This window comes from Hemitrygon akajei, unplaced genomic scaffold (assembly GCF_048418815.1).
Source record: "Hemitrygon akajei unplaced genomic scaffold, sHemAka1.3 Scf000120, whole genome shotgun sequence".
Classification (NCBI taxonomy): Eukaryota; Metazoa; Chordata; class Chondrichthyes; order Myliobatiformes; family Dasyatidae; genus Hemitrygon; species Hemitrygon akajei.
Genome location: NW_027332006.1, coordinates 981,518 through 995,568, shown reverse-complemented (window position 1 = coordinate 995,568; position 14,051 = coordinate 981,518). Strand labels below are relative to the sequence as shown.

The following is a 14,051-nucleotide window of genomic DNA, read 5'->3' as shown; positions in this document are numbered from 1 at the left end:
CACTGTGAAAGGACAGACTCTCCCATCCATTCTGCAATACCCCCTCTAGCCCGTCCGGATCACTGTGAAAGAAGGACAGACTCTCCCATCCATTCCGCAATACCCCCTCTAGCCCATCCGGATCACAGTGAAAGAAGGACAGACCATTGCAACCATTCCACAATACCCCCTCTAGCCTGTCCGGATCACTGTGAAAGAAGGACAGACTCTCCCATCCATTCTGCAATACCCCCTCTAGCCCGTACGGATCAATGTGAAAGAAGGACAGACTCTCCCATCCATTCTGCAATACCCCCTCTTGCCTGTCCAGATCACTGTGAAAGAAGGACAGACTCTCCCATCCATTCTGCAATACCCCTCTAGCCAGTCTGGATCACTGTGAAAGGACAGACTCTCCCATCCATTCCGCAATACCCCCTCTAGCCCGTCTGGATCACTGTGAAAGGGCAGACTCTCCCATCCATTCTGCAATACCCCCTCTAGCCCGTCCGGATCACTGTGAAAGGACAGACTCTCCCATCCATTCTGCAATACCCCCTCTAGCCTGTCCGGATCACAGTGAAAGAAGGACAGACTCTCCCATCCATTCTGCAATACCCCCTCTAGCCTGTCCGGATCACAGTGAAAGAAGGACAGACTCTCCCATCCATTCTGCAATACCCCCTCTAGCCTGTCCGGATCACAGTGAAAGAAGGACAGACACTCCCATCCATTCTGCAATACCCGCTCTAGCCTGTCTGGATCACAGTGAAAGAAGGACAGACTCTCCCATCCATTCTGCAATACCCCCTCTAGCCTGTCCGGATCACAGTGAAAGAAGGACAGACACTCCCATCCATTCTGCAATACCCGCTCTAGCCTGTCTGGATCACAGTGAAAGAAGGACAGACTCTCCCATCCATTCTGCAATACCCCCTCTAGCCTGTCCGGATCACAGTGAAAGAAGGACAGACTCTCCCATCCATTCTGCAATACCCCCTCTAGCCTGTCCGGATCACAGTGAAAGAAGGACAGACTCTCCCATCCATTCTGCAATACCCGCTCTAGCCTGTCCGGATCACAGTGAAAGAAGGACAGACTCTCCCATCCATTCTGCAATACCCCCTCTAGCCTGTCCGGATCACAGTGAAAGAAGGACAGACTCTCCCATCCATTCTGCAATACCCCCTCTAGCCTGTCCGGATCACAGTGAAAGAAGGACAGACACTCCCATCCATTCTGCAATACCCGCTCTAGCCTGTCCGGATCACAGTGAAAGAAGGACAGACTCTCCCATCCATTCTGCAATACCCCCTCTAGCCTGTCCGGATCACAGTGAAAGAAGGACAGACTCTCCCATCCATTCTGCAATACCCGCTCTAGCCTGTCCGGATCACTGTGAAAGAAGGACAGACTCTCCCATCCATTCTGCAATACCCGCTCTAGCCTGTCCGGATCACTGTGAAAGAAGGACAGACTCTCCCATCCATTCTGCAATACCCGCTCTAGCCTGTCCGGATCACTGTGAAAGAAGGACAGACTCTCCCATCCATTCCGCAATACCCCCTCTAGCCCATCCGGATCACTGTGAAAGAAGGACAGACCATTGCAACCATTCCACAATACCCCCTCTAGCCTGTCCGGATCACTGTGAAAGAAGGACAGACTCTCCCATCCATTCTGCAATAACCCCTCTAGCCTGTCGGGATCACTGCAAAAGAAGGACAGACTCTCCCATCCATTCTGCAATACCCCCTCTAGCCCGTCTGGATCACTGTGAAAGGGCAGACTCTCCCATCCATTCTGCAATACCCCCTCTAGCCCGTCTGGATCACTGTGAAAGGATAGACTCTCCCATCCATTCTGCAATACCCCCTCTAGCCTGTCAGGATCACTGTGAAAGAAGGACAGACTCTCCCATCCATTCTGCAATACCCCCTCTAGCCTGTCAGGATCACTGTGAAAGAAGGACAGACTCTCCCATCCATTCTGCAATACCCCCTCTAGCCTGTCCGGATCACAGTGAAAGAAGGACAGACTCTCCCATCCATTCCACAATACCCCCTCTAGCCCGTCTGGATCACTGTGAAAGAAGGACAGACTCTCCCATCCATTCCGCAATACCCCCTCTAGCCCATCCGGATCACAGTGAAAGAAGGACAGACACTCGCATCCATTCCACAATACCCCCTCTAGCCTGTCCGGATCACTGTGAAAGAAGGACAGACTCTCGCATCCATTCTGCAATACACCCTCTAGCCCGTCTGGATCACTGTGAAAGGACAGACTCTCCGATCCATTCTGCAATACCCCCTCTAGCCCGTCTGGATCACTGTGAAAGGACAGACTCTCCCATCCATTCTGCAATACCCCCTCTAGCCTGTCCGGATCACTGCAAAAGAAGGACAGACTCTCCCATCCATTCTGCAATACCCCCTCTAGCCCGTCAGGATCACTGTGAAAGAAGGACAGACGCTCCCATCCATTCTGCAATACCCCCTCTAGCCCGTCCGGATCACTGTGAAAGAAGGACAGACTCTCCCATCCATTCCGCAATACCCCCTCTAGCCCGTCTGGATCACTGTGAAAGGAGGACAGACTCTCCCATCCATTCTGCAATACCCCCTCTAGCCCGTCTGGATCACTGTGAAAGGACAGGCTCTCCCATCCATTCTGCAATACCCCCTCTAGCCCGTCCGGATCACTGTGAAAGAAGGACAGACTCTCCCATCCATTCTGCAATACCCCCTCTAGCCCGACCGGATCACTGTGAAAGAAGGACAGACTCTCCCATCCATTCTGCAATACTCCCTCTAGCCCGTCCGGATCACTGTGAAAGAAGGACAGACTCTCCTATCCATTCTGCAATACCCCCTCTAGCCCGTCCGGATCACTGTGAAAGAAGGACAGACTCTCCCATCCATTCTGCAATACCCCCTCTAGCCTGTTCGGATCACTGTGAACGAAGGACAGACTCTCCCATCCATTCTGCAATACCCCCTCTAGCCCGTTCGGATCACTGTGAAAGAAGGACAGACTCTCCCATCCATTCTGCAATACCCCCTCTAGCCTGTCCGGATCTCAGTGAAAGAAGGACAGACTCTCCCATCCATTCCGCAATAGCCCCTCTAGCGCGTCCGGATCACTGTGAAAGAAGGACAGACTCTCCCATCCATTCCGCAATACCCCCTCTAGCCCATCAGGATCACTGTGAAAGAAGTACAGACTCTCCCATCCATTCCGCAATACCCCCTCTAGCCCGAGGCAATGTTTTATGAGGACGGAAGCTCTTTTGTGGATCGAGCAGGAATACGATATTCTGAATATGCGATAGTGACGGACAGTGAAGTAATTGAACAGGCATCTTTTGAAGCAGCTGTCTCCATCCAGAAGGCTGAGCTGTTTGCTCTGACTCGTGCCTGTATCCCAGCAACAGACAGAAGTGGGAACATTTACACAGACTCCCGTTAAGCGTTTGGAATTGTACATGACTACGGGGATCTCTGGGAACGTGGGGGTTCCTGACTTCCTCTGGCCACCCCATTAGTAATGTCACTTTTGTAAACAACTTACTCACCGCTCTACAGCTACCTCGAGTTTTGTTCTTCTCAGAGGGACGCCTCTGAGGAGGAGTGAAAACTGTGGTCCCAGATGGGGTGCCAGAAAGACCCCGACCTAGGTTTTTGAATCACCCCAGTGGGACAGGTTTGGGTTCCTACACAGTTTTTACCAATATTGGTCGATTATATACATAATTGTACACACCTGGGAAAGGAGGGAATGGTTGGTAACCTGTACCCTGCACACCGGGTATGACTCCCTTGACAGGTGGATCTTTTTTGTGTCTACAAGTTGATTTTATTGAATTGCCTAGAATACATTGCTATAGATACTGCTTAGTTATTATAGATGTGTTTAGTAGATGGATTGAAGCTATTCCAACTACCATTAATACTGCTGTGACTGTTGTGAAGGTATTATTACAGGAAATAATTCCCAGGTACGGCCTGGCAGAGATGCTGAATTCAACAATGGCTCACACTTTATGGTGAAAGTAAATGAAGGAGTATGTAACAAACTAGCTATCAAGCAACAATTCCAGTTTGTACACCACCCACGGGCCGCTGGCAGAGTGGAAAGAGCCAATGGCATTCTGAAGAGTAAACTGGCCAGACTAACAGTGGAGACTAGACTCACTTGGTTGAAGGTCCGACCATTAGCCCGATTCCACATGAGGGTTACCCCACAGGGGAAAACAGGGCTGTCACCAGCTGAAATCATTTCTGGACGGCCCATGAGGACACCCTGGGAACAAAGTCTCAGGATTAAAGGCAAAGTGAATAAGAATAAGGAACCTTGGTTCTCGATGGATATTGGAACTCTGATAAAGAAGAGAGAGATGTATGACATGTATAAGAAACAGGGAGCAAATAAGGTACTTGAGGAGTATAAAAAGTGCAAAAAAATACTTAAGGAAGAAATCAGGAGGGCTGAAAGAAGACATGAGGTAGCGTTGGCAGTCAAGGTGAAGGATAGTAAGAGCTTCCACAGGTATATTAATAGCAAAAGGATAGTTAAGGGATAAAATTGGTCCTCTTGAAGATCAGAGCAGTTGGCTATGTATGGAACCAAAAGAAATTGGGGAGATGTTAAATGATTTTTTTGTGTCTGAATTTACTAAGGAAACTGGCATGGAGTCAATGGAAATGAAGCAAACAAGTATTGAGGTCATGGAACCTATACAGATAGAAGAGGAGGAGGTGCTTGCTACCTTGAGGCAAGTAGATAAATCTCCAGGACCTGACAGGGTATTCCCTCGGACCATGAAGGAGACTAGTGTTGAAATTGCAGGGGCCCTGGCAGATATATTTAAAAGTAGTTATCTATGGGTGAGGTGCCAGAGGATTGGCGGATAGCTCATGTTGTTCCATTGTTTAAAGAAGGCTCAAAAAGTAATCCAGGAAATTATAGGCTGGTAAGTTTGATGTTGGTCATGGGTAAATTATTGGAAGGAGTACTACTTGACAGATAGACCTCAGTATGTGCGGTTGGGAGACTGTAGGTCTGACACAGTGGTCAGCAGCACAGGAGCGCCACAGGGAACCGTACTCTCTCCGGTCCTGTTCACCCTGTACACATCTGACTTCCAATATAACTCGGAGTCCTGCCATGTGCAGAAGTTCGCTGATGACACGGCCATAGTGGGGTGTGTCAGGAATGGACAGGAGGAGGAGTATAGGAAACTGATACAGGACTTTGTGATATGGTGCAACTCAAACTACCTGCGTCTCAATGTCACCAAGACCAAGGAGATGGTGGTGGACTTTAGGAGATCTAGGCCTCATATGGAGCCAGTGATCATTAATGGAGAATGTGTGGAGCAGGTTAAGACCTACAAGTATCTGGGAGTACAGTTGGACGAGAAGCTAGACTGGACTGCCAACACAGATGTCTTGTGCAGGAAGGCACAGAGTCGACTGTACTTCCTTAGAAGGTTGGCGTCATTCAATGTCTGCAGTGAGATGCTGATGATGTTCTATAGGTCAGTTGTTGAGAGCGCCCTCTTCTTTGTGGTGGCGTGTTGGGGAGGAAGCATTAAGAAGAAGGACGCCTCACGTCTTAATAAGCTGATAAGGAAGGCGGGCTCTGTCGTGGGCAAAGTACTGGAGAGTTTAACATCGGTAGCTGAGCGAAGGGCGCTGAGTAGGCTACGGTCAATTATGGAAAACCCTGAACATCCTCTACATAGCACCATCCAGAGACAGAGAAGCAGTTTCAGCGACAGGTTACTGTCGATGCAATGCTCCTCAGACAGGATGAAGAGGTCAATACTCCCCAATGCCATTAGGCTTTACAATTCAACTGCCAGGACTTAAGAACTTTTTTTTTTTTTTTTTTTTTTAAAGCTATTATTAATGCTTTTTGAGTTAGTGATTTAGATGCATATCATATTATTACTGAGTTAAGTATTGTATGTAAGGAGTTTTTGCTACAACAAGTGTATGGGACATTGGAAAAAATGTTGAATTTCCCCATGGGGATGAATAAAGTATCTATCTATCTATCTATCTATCTAAGAGATAGGATTGACAATTGTTTAGACAGACAGGGACTTATTAGGGAGAGTCAACACGGCTTTGTGCATGGTAGGTTATGTTTAACAAATATATTAGAGATTTTCGAGGAGGTTACAAGGAAAGTGGATGAAGGCAAGGCAGTGGATGTAGTGGACTTCAGTACGGCCTTTGACAAGGTCCCGCATGGGAGGTTAGTTAGGAAGATTCAGTCACTAGGTATACATGGTGAGGTAGTAAATTTGATTGGGAATTGAGAATGGGAGAAGTCAGAGAGTGGTAGTGGAGGATTGCTACTCTGAGTGGAGGCCTGTGACTAGTGGTGTGCCACAGGGATCAGTGCTGGGTCCATGGTTATTTGTCATCTATATCAATGATCTGGATGATAATTTGGTAAATTGGATCAGCAGGTTTGCTGATGATACAAAGATTGGAGGTGTAGTGGACAGTGAGGAAGGTTTTCAAAGCTTGCAGAGGGATCTGGACCAGCTAGAAAAATGGCAGATGTAGTTTAATATAGACATGTGTGAGGTATTGCACTTTGGAAGGAAAAACCAAGGTAGAACATACAAGGTAAATGGCAGGGCGCTGAGGTGTGCACTAGGACAGAGGGATCTAGGAATACTGATACAAAATTCCCTAAAAGTGGCATCACAGGTAGATAGGGTAGTAAAGAGAGATTTTGGTTCATTGGCCTTTTTTAAATCAAAGTATTGATTATAAGAGTTGGAATGTTATGGTGAGGTTGTATAAGGTATTAGTGAGGCCAAATTTGGAGTATTGTGTGCAGTTTTGGTCACTGAATTACAGGAAGGATAATACTAAGGTTGAAAGAGAGCAAGAGAAGGTTTACAAGGATGTTGCCAGGACTTGAGAAACTGAGTTACAGAGAAAGGTTGAATAGTTTAGGACTTTATTCCCTGGAGCGTAGGAGAATGAGGGGTGATTTGATAGAGATGTATAAAATTATGATGGGTATAGATAGAGTGAATGCAAGCAGGCTTTTTCCACTGAGGCTAGGGGAGAAAAAAAACCAGAGGACATGGGTTAAGGGTGAAGGGTGAAAAGTTTAAAGGGAAAATTGGGGGGGGGGGTGCTTCTTCATAACTGAGTCTGACTGGTACTGGCATAACTGGTTCTTCTGGGCACATTCAGTCTCACTCCCAACTATTTCCTACCTTCCTTTGTACAGGTACGTAATGTCTAAAGGACCAGTGTTTGAGTAAATGAGACTCACCAAACTTTCTCCTGACTGAATCACTGGAATCTCCAAGTCAGATGGGTTCTCTCCAGTTGATGCTCTCAATCCTCGGGCTGGTTCACTTGTTGCTGTTCCCTCGTCTTCAGTCGTGGTTTTTCTTCCAATAAATCTCTCACTGCAGGTCTAACTTTAACATGAAAGATAATGAAGCACGTTAACAATGAAAAGGAGGACCAAACGTATCTGCTGAATGTTACTAGGAACAAAACTCACTGAAATTTAAACGTTGGCAAATATAATGATGTCAGTGAACAATCTTTAATTGTCCCTCACACATCACAAAACAATACGGGATAAGAAGGAGCCATCATTCAGTCATGGTAAGACACAAGACACAGGAACAGAATTAGGTGATTCAATCCATCTGGTCTGCTCCACCACTCAACCATTCAATCATGGCCAATTTTTATTCCAACACCATATTCCTGCCTTCCTCCTGTAACCCTGAAACTACTCAGCAATCATCAGTATATTAATCTTCACAAATATACCCAAATGGCAGCCTCAAACAAATTCTGCGGCAACAAATTCCACAGATCAGACATCTTGTGGCCAAAAATTTTTTCTCATCTCAGTTTTAAAGGAAAGCATCTTTATTCTGAGACGGTGCTCTCAGATCACAGACTCTCTGTCTAATGGAAACATCCTCTCCACGTCCACTGTATCCAGGCTTTTCAGCATTCGGTAAGTTTACTTAACCATACATCCCCCCACCACCCCCACCGTCCCTCTGAACTCCATTGAGCACAGGTCCAGAACCATCAAATGCTCCTCATACATAACACCGATCATTCCTGAGATTATTCATGTGAACCTCATTAGCAACAACTGCACCGGACACATTTCCAGGAATAACAGACAAAGCAGTTCCAGGATAATTTACAGGGAAAAGTTGTGCTTCCTTTACTGTTATACTATCACTCCATTTCCAGGTTAAAACAGGACCATTTCAGGAAATTTGTATTACAGTTCCTAGGATACAGATCTTGTCTTGTCCATACTGGACCGACCGCCGTCGCTGGACTATAAACGTGCAGGAGTAATGTATGGCTCAGCTCTACTGCGGGAAGCGGAGGCTCGAACCATTCTCCCCCTAGACTTCCCAGTCCCTCGGTAAAGCAGGCAGTGAAACCAAAGATCCCCACAACCTGGGACGTTCTCCTTTCTCACCCACCCCACTCCGGGAGAAGACACAACAGCCATAAAGCTCCAGAACAAATGCGAGAAGCCTCAGGAAACGAGGCGAGTTCGGGTAAGTTAATGGGACTCAGCGGCCAAAATCACACCACGTGATCTGGCGTCACAAAGCAGAGGGCGGGGCGAATCTGCGGCACACAGTCTCACGTGACCTGTCGGCGGGACTTCAATTTCAATTCTGCGGAAACAGACAGCCTGGGCTCCTGGTTTGGATCGTTCAATGCAGATTAACTGAAGTCGACACATTTCTGACGAGCCCAGATAGTTGGGAAACAAATGAATTCCTGGCCCACAGTTCGGGGCTCACGGCCAACATCGGATCTCCCCGCTCGGGATCGGTCTCAATACTCACCGATGGGAAAGTGATATCCTCGGCCCGCAGACAGTGATCCCGACGGAAGAGACGAAAGTCTTTCCTGAACACACAGCCGACCCACTTCAGCTCTGCGCGGAGAGGATTACACCGTCCACCCGGAGACTGTGAACATGCGCGAAAAGATTTTTACATCATCGGGAGGCGGGGCCTCGGAAACACGCGCTATGCTGCCCATCTGCGGTTAAATGGGAGGGGCAAACGGGATCACGTGTCAGGAGTGGTGACCACCCCCCCCCCCAGGCAGAGACTCCAGCGACTCAGTAGTCTGTGGAAAGAGGCAAACCTGCCGCTCACATCTCCTCTCACCTTAAATGTATTAGACATTTCAACCCCCCAGGAAAAATATATCCACTCTATCTATTCCTCTCGTAATCTTATAAACGTCCATCCAGTCTCGCCCCAGCCTGCGCCGCTCTGGAGTAAACAACACAAGTTTGTCAAGCCTCTCGTTATAGCTCATGCCCTCTAATCCAGGCAGTGTCCTGGTAAACCTCTTCTGCGCCCTCTCCAAAGCCCCGACATCCTTCCGAGAATGGGGGCGACCAGAACTGTATGAAACACTCCAGATGTGGGCTAGCTAGTTTTATAAAACTGTGTTACGAACTGAAACGTTTTAGAAACGAACCAGCAGCAATAGAGTTCACACTGGAGTCTGGTTTTGATGGTTAAAACACTCTGTTTATTAGTATCTACTTATAATATAGTAACTTAACGAAATAAAGGAAAGTTAACAGTGTTAAGTGTATATATGTGCAAATGTAATTCCCAGTCTATCGAGCCTGAGGGAACAAAGTTTAGAGTCTTGAGATGGTAAGTAGGAAAATTCAGTAATCCACGGAATAAATGACGGGAGAGAGATATTTGTAATCCAGGGTGAAACGCAGAGAAAAGGCCGTTACTTCAAAATAACCGCCGACGAAGTTCTTATCCGTTGAATCCGTCCACAGACGAGTTATCAGCGAAAGTGGACCTGTCTTAGGAATACCGTCTTCCAGGGGTACCACACAACATACCCAGGCAAGGGTTAACACAAGATATTACAAACCCCACTCCTATGGATTATACGAAGTGACAGCCACACACATTCGTTGTGGTTCCGTGTACCGATGATCAACCCACTCTTGTGGGCATAGGAGAGTTCCAAGCCTCAGCTGCGACTAACTGAAGCTATCAGCTTTTCCAGTCTCTCTCTCTCTTTAGACTGGCCGACTGCCTGTCTGCAGATCGCTCTCTCTCTCTTATGGTTCAGTCCACAGTTAGCGCTGTCAGCCCGTGACTGACGTCATAGCCCCGCCTCCTCACGCCGGCGCTCTTAAAGAAACAGTCACAGTACGACCGCAGGCTCGGAACAGCCGCAACACAACTTCCCGACTTTTGAACTCAATGCTTCAACTAAGAAAGACAACCATGTCATTTGCCTTCTTAACCACCCGATCAATCTGTGCAGTCTCTTTCAGGGAGCGATGAACTTGGAGTCTAAGATCCCTCTGATCATCGACATTGTTCAGGGTTTTGCATTTAACAGTGTACTGTCGCATACATTCGACCTACCGAGCTGCCAAGATGATCATCACTAATCAAATCTCACTGAGATTTCTCAGGTCCTGTTGAATTTATTGCCAAGTGCACAAGTAGGGGAAGGTACAGGGACAGAGAAACACTGACTTGTGGCAGTATCAGAGGCAAGTACATTCAGATAACACAAGGAACACAAGTTATACGATTCTCTGTCAGTAACAATCTATAAATATGTTTTACGTCATTAACAATGTATAAAATACATTGTGTCATGATCAATATTAAAATGTGCATTTTGTGTCAATAACAGACTTGGAAATGTTGAATTTGGTCCCTGTCTCCATTCCTCCTGTAATCCACAACCAGTTCCTTTGTTTTTGTCACAATGAGGGAGAGGTTGTTTTCTTGACACCACTGTGTCGGGGTGATGACTTCTTCTCTGTAGGCTGCCTCGTTATTAATTGGGATTCGGCCGATCAATGTTGTGCCGTCAGCAAATTTAATTAGCAGATTGGAACCCGCCACTGCAGCCCCACAGTGCACTATGTACTGATTGCAAAGCTACGAAATTGCATGTGAATAGCCTCCCCTCCCCCAACTCCACTCTTTCTGCGTCACCAGCAGACTGGAGCATCTCACATCTCGCTGCCTCCGCCAGGACATTAAACTGTGAACAACTGTGGTCAGGGACTGATCTCTGGGGTACTCCAAACGCTACCTCCTTCCAGTCTGAAAACGACCCACTCATCCAGACACACACTACCGGCAGTTTATCGATCTCCAACGAAAAAGCCTAATCACCTAATCCTGAGGGTCAATACCATTGCTGACTCTGAGTTTACCACCGTCAAATGCCGGGAGATACATAATAATCAGAAAGTCTCTAGTTACAGCCGTGTAAATAAAATGTGATCTCAGTAGGTGTGTGGCGCATGCTCAGTATGCGAAGGAGACAGACAAACTGAGCCAAGTCACAGACTGATGAAAGGGGAGGAATGATCCATTTTGACACAGAGAGGGAAGCAGAGAGTTTGATATTGTGCCTGATACCGGAACTGTGGCCAGTTAAAAGATGATAGATAGATAGATAGATAGATACTTTATTCATCCCCATGGGGAAATTCAACTTTTTTTTCCAATGTCCCATCCACTTGTTGTAGCAAAACTAATTACATACAATACTTAACTCAGTAAAAAATATGATATGCATCTAAATCACTATCTCAAAAAGCATTAATAATAGCTTCTAAAAAGTTCTTAAGTCCTGGCGGTTGAATTGTAAAGCCTAATGGCATTGGGAAGCTTTGTTCCTTCAAAATGTTTTGAGTTGTGACATTGTTTTTATCAGAAGGCACCATGAAGACTCAAATTATTTCAGTTGAATTGCTGTTCTTCACCCACTGACGTGCTTTGTAAAATTTTAGCAGTGTAGAAAAGTCAAAAGATTTGTGTATGGGAATCACAAACACAACAGCACGTTAGTTCCGCTGTATCTGTCAGTTCACCAGCGCTTGAATGCCGCCGATCCTTGAATGTGGAGGCGGAGATGCTGGAGAAGACAGCGCCCCACTTGCTGCAAGGAGTGATCCATGTGTCCATGTCCGTGATCTGATTGGATACACCGCCATGACGTTCAGAGCACTGTGACGTCATTCACTGGCTCTCATTTTGGAAAGGATTCAGTCAGCCATCGCAGATACACCAACAGCTTCGCTCTGGGAAGCGGCCGTTCACCTGCTCCGTGTGTGGGAAGAGACTCATTCAGTTAACCCACCTTGTGATGCTCCGGCGAGTTCACAATAAATAGAGGCCACATTTCTGTCCGGAGTGAGCAAAGAGTTTTACTCAATCATCCCAGCTGCTGCAACACCAGCAACTTCACATCAGGGAGGAAGTTCAAATCAGCTCCGTGTTAAATGTTTAACCATCACGGTGACTGAAGGCAGCTGCAGGTTCATGAGGGACTGTTACTGTCAGATTCTGCAGTTCTTGCGGCTGCTCATCGCACCCAGGACTGAACCCTGGTCACTGAGCATTGGAGGAGTCTGTTCTGCTGATGTTAGCCTTAAACTAGACTGGTGTTTAATATTGTGGATCTGTGAAAGATAAATAAGTTTTTATCAAATCCCGTGTGTCAGGTACTTACAGTCTCTACCACACTCACGATGCAAACTAGAGAGGCCACTCGGCCCATCTGGTCCCTGCCCATATTTCTGTTCCATATCAGTATATCAAAATCTACCCCTGCCGTTCCCCTCTCACTCTCCCTGAGATGACAGGTTGCAACTAGTCACCACTCCGTGGGATAGGAGATTTCTCTTGAATTTCATAGAATCATAGAAATCTACAACACATTACAGACCCTTTGGCCCACAATGTTGTGCCGACCATGTAACTTCCTCAAGAAACTGCCAAGAATTACCCTACCGCATCGCCCCCTATTTTCCTAAGCTCCATGTACCAATCTAAGAGTCTCTTAAAAGACCCTATTGTATCCGCCTCCACCACCGTCACTGGCAGTGCATTCCACACACACACCACTCTTTGCTTAAAAAACTTGGTTCTGACATCTCCTCTGTACCTACTTCCAGGCAGCTTAAACCTATTCCCCCTCGTGTTAGACATTTCAGCCCTGGGGAAAAGCCTCTGGCTATCCACACGACCAATGCCTCTAATCATCTTATACACCCGCATGAATTTCCTGCATGATTTTCTCCAGGCTGAATAAGACGATGAGCTCACTGTGGTTGTGACGTTCTTCAGGGCTCTGGACGAAGTTGGTTAAACTCCTTCTTCCCTGCTCTCTTCAACGTTTTGGTTCATTTTCACCAATTTTAAAGGACTGTTCCTCAGACAGCTCGGTTGTTGCAATTGTTACAGACCAGCAGCAACAGATCACTAACGGAGTCTGGTTTCGATGTTAAAACCACTCTCTTCATTAGTATCTACTACAAATATAAAAGATTAAACAAAATAAACAGAAGTTAACAGTATTATGCCTATATATATCTCCCAAACTATCAAGCTTGAGAAACAATGCTTAAAGTCTTCAGATGGTAAAGTAGAAAAGTTCAGTAATCCACGGAATAAGTGAGAGAGAGCGGAGAGATTTGTAAATCCACAGGAACATGTACAGAGAAGGCAATTACGAAGAATTCCACACACATTCCACGCTGGGTAAACGAAATAACAGTTGCCGAAGATCTTATCCGTCGATTCGTTCCGAAATCCACTTAGAAATATCACCAGGTGACAGTCACAGGAATATCGTCTTCAAGTGGTTACCACAGAACACCCCGATTCCAGGTAAGGGCCAACAAAAGTGATACCACAGGATACTCCAGCAAATCCACACATATGGATGATACGAAGTGACAGTCACACATCCGTTGTGCACTGCGTGCCGATGATCAACCTAATCTTTTGGGCATAGCAGTGACAAGCTGAAGTCTCTCTCTCTCTCTTCCTCTCCCTCTCCCTCCCCTCCCTCTCTCCCCCCTCTGTCTCTGCTGCAGCGCATGTGTGACGTCACAGCCCCGCCTCACTCAGGCACTTAAAGCGACACTCACAGTAAACGAATCTGCGATCTCGCAACACAATGCACCTCTAAAGTCTGACAGCAGACTAGCGAGTGAAACTTGGATGG

At 46.7% G+C, this 14,051-nt stretch overlaps 1 protein-coding gene and 1 long non-coding RNA gene across 2 annotated transcripts in view; one reads left to right on the top strand and one right to left on the bottom strand.

Moving 5' to 3' along the window:
- Positions 1 to 8,988, bottom strand: part of LOC140723601 (uncharacterized) — a 36,415-nt gene extending 27,427 nt beyond the window's left edge. The window contains exons 1-2 of the long non-coding RNA XR_012097935.1: positions 8,864 to 8,988; positions 7,291 to 7,441 (exon numbers count right to left, since the gene is read on the bottom strand). This is a non-coding gene — a long non-coding RNA (uncharacterized lncRNA). The remainder of the gene's footprint in view (positions 1 to 7,290; positions 7,442 to 8,863) is intronic.
- Positions 1 to 14,051, top strand: part of LOC140723596 (uncharacterized) — a 373,128-nt gene that overhangs the window by 66,553 nt on the left and 292,524 nt on the right. The gene's annotated exons all lie outside the window — the stretch shown is intronic.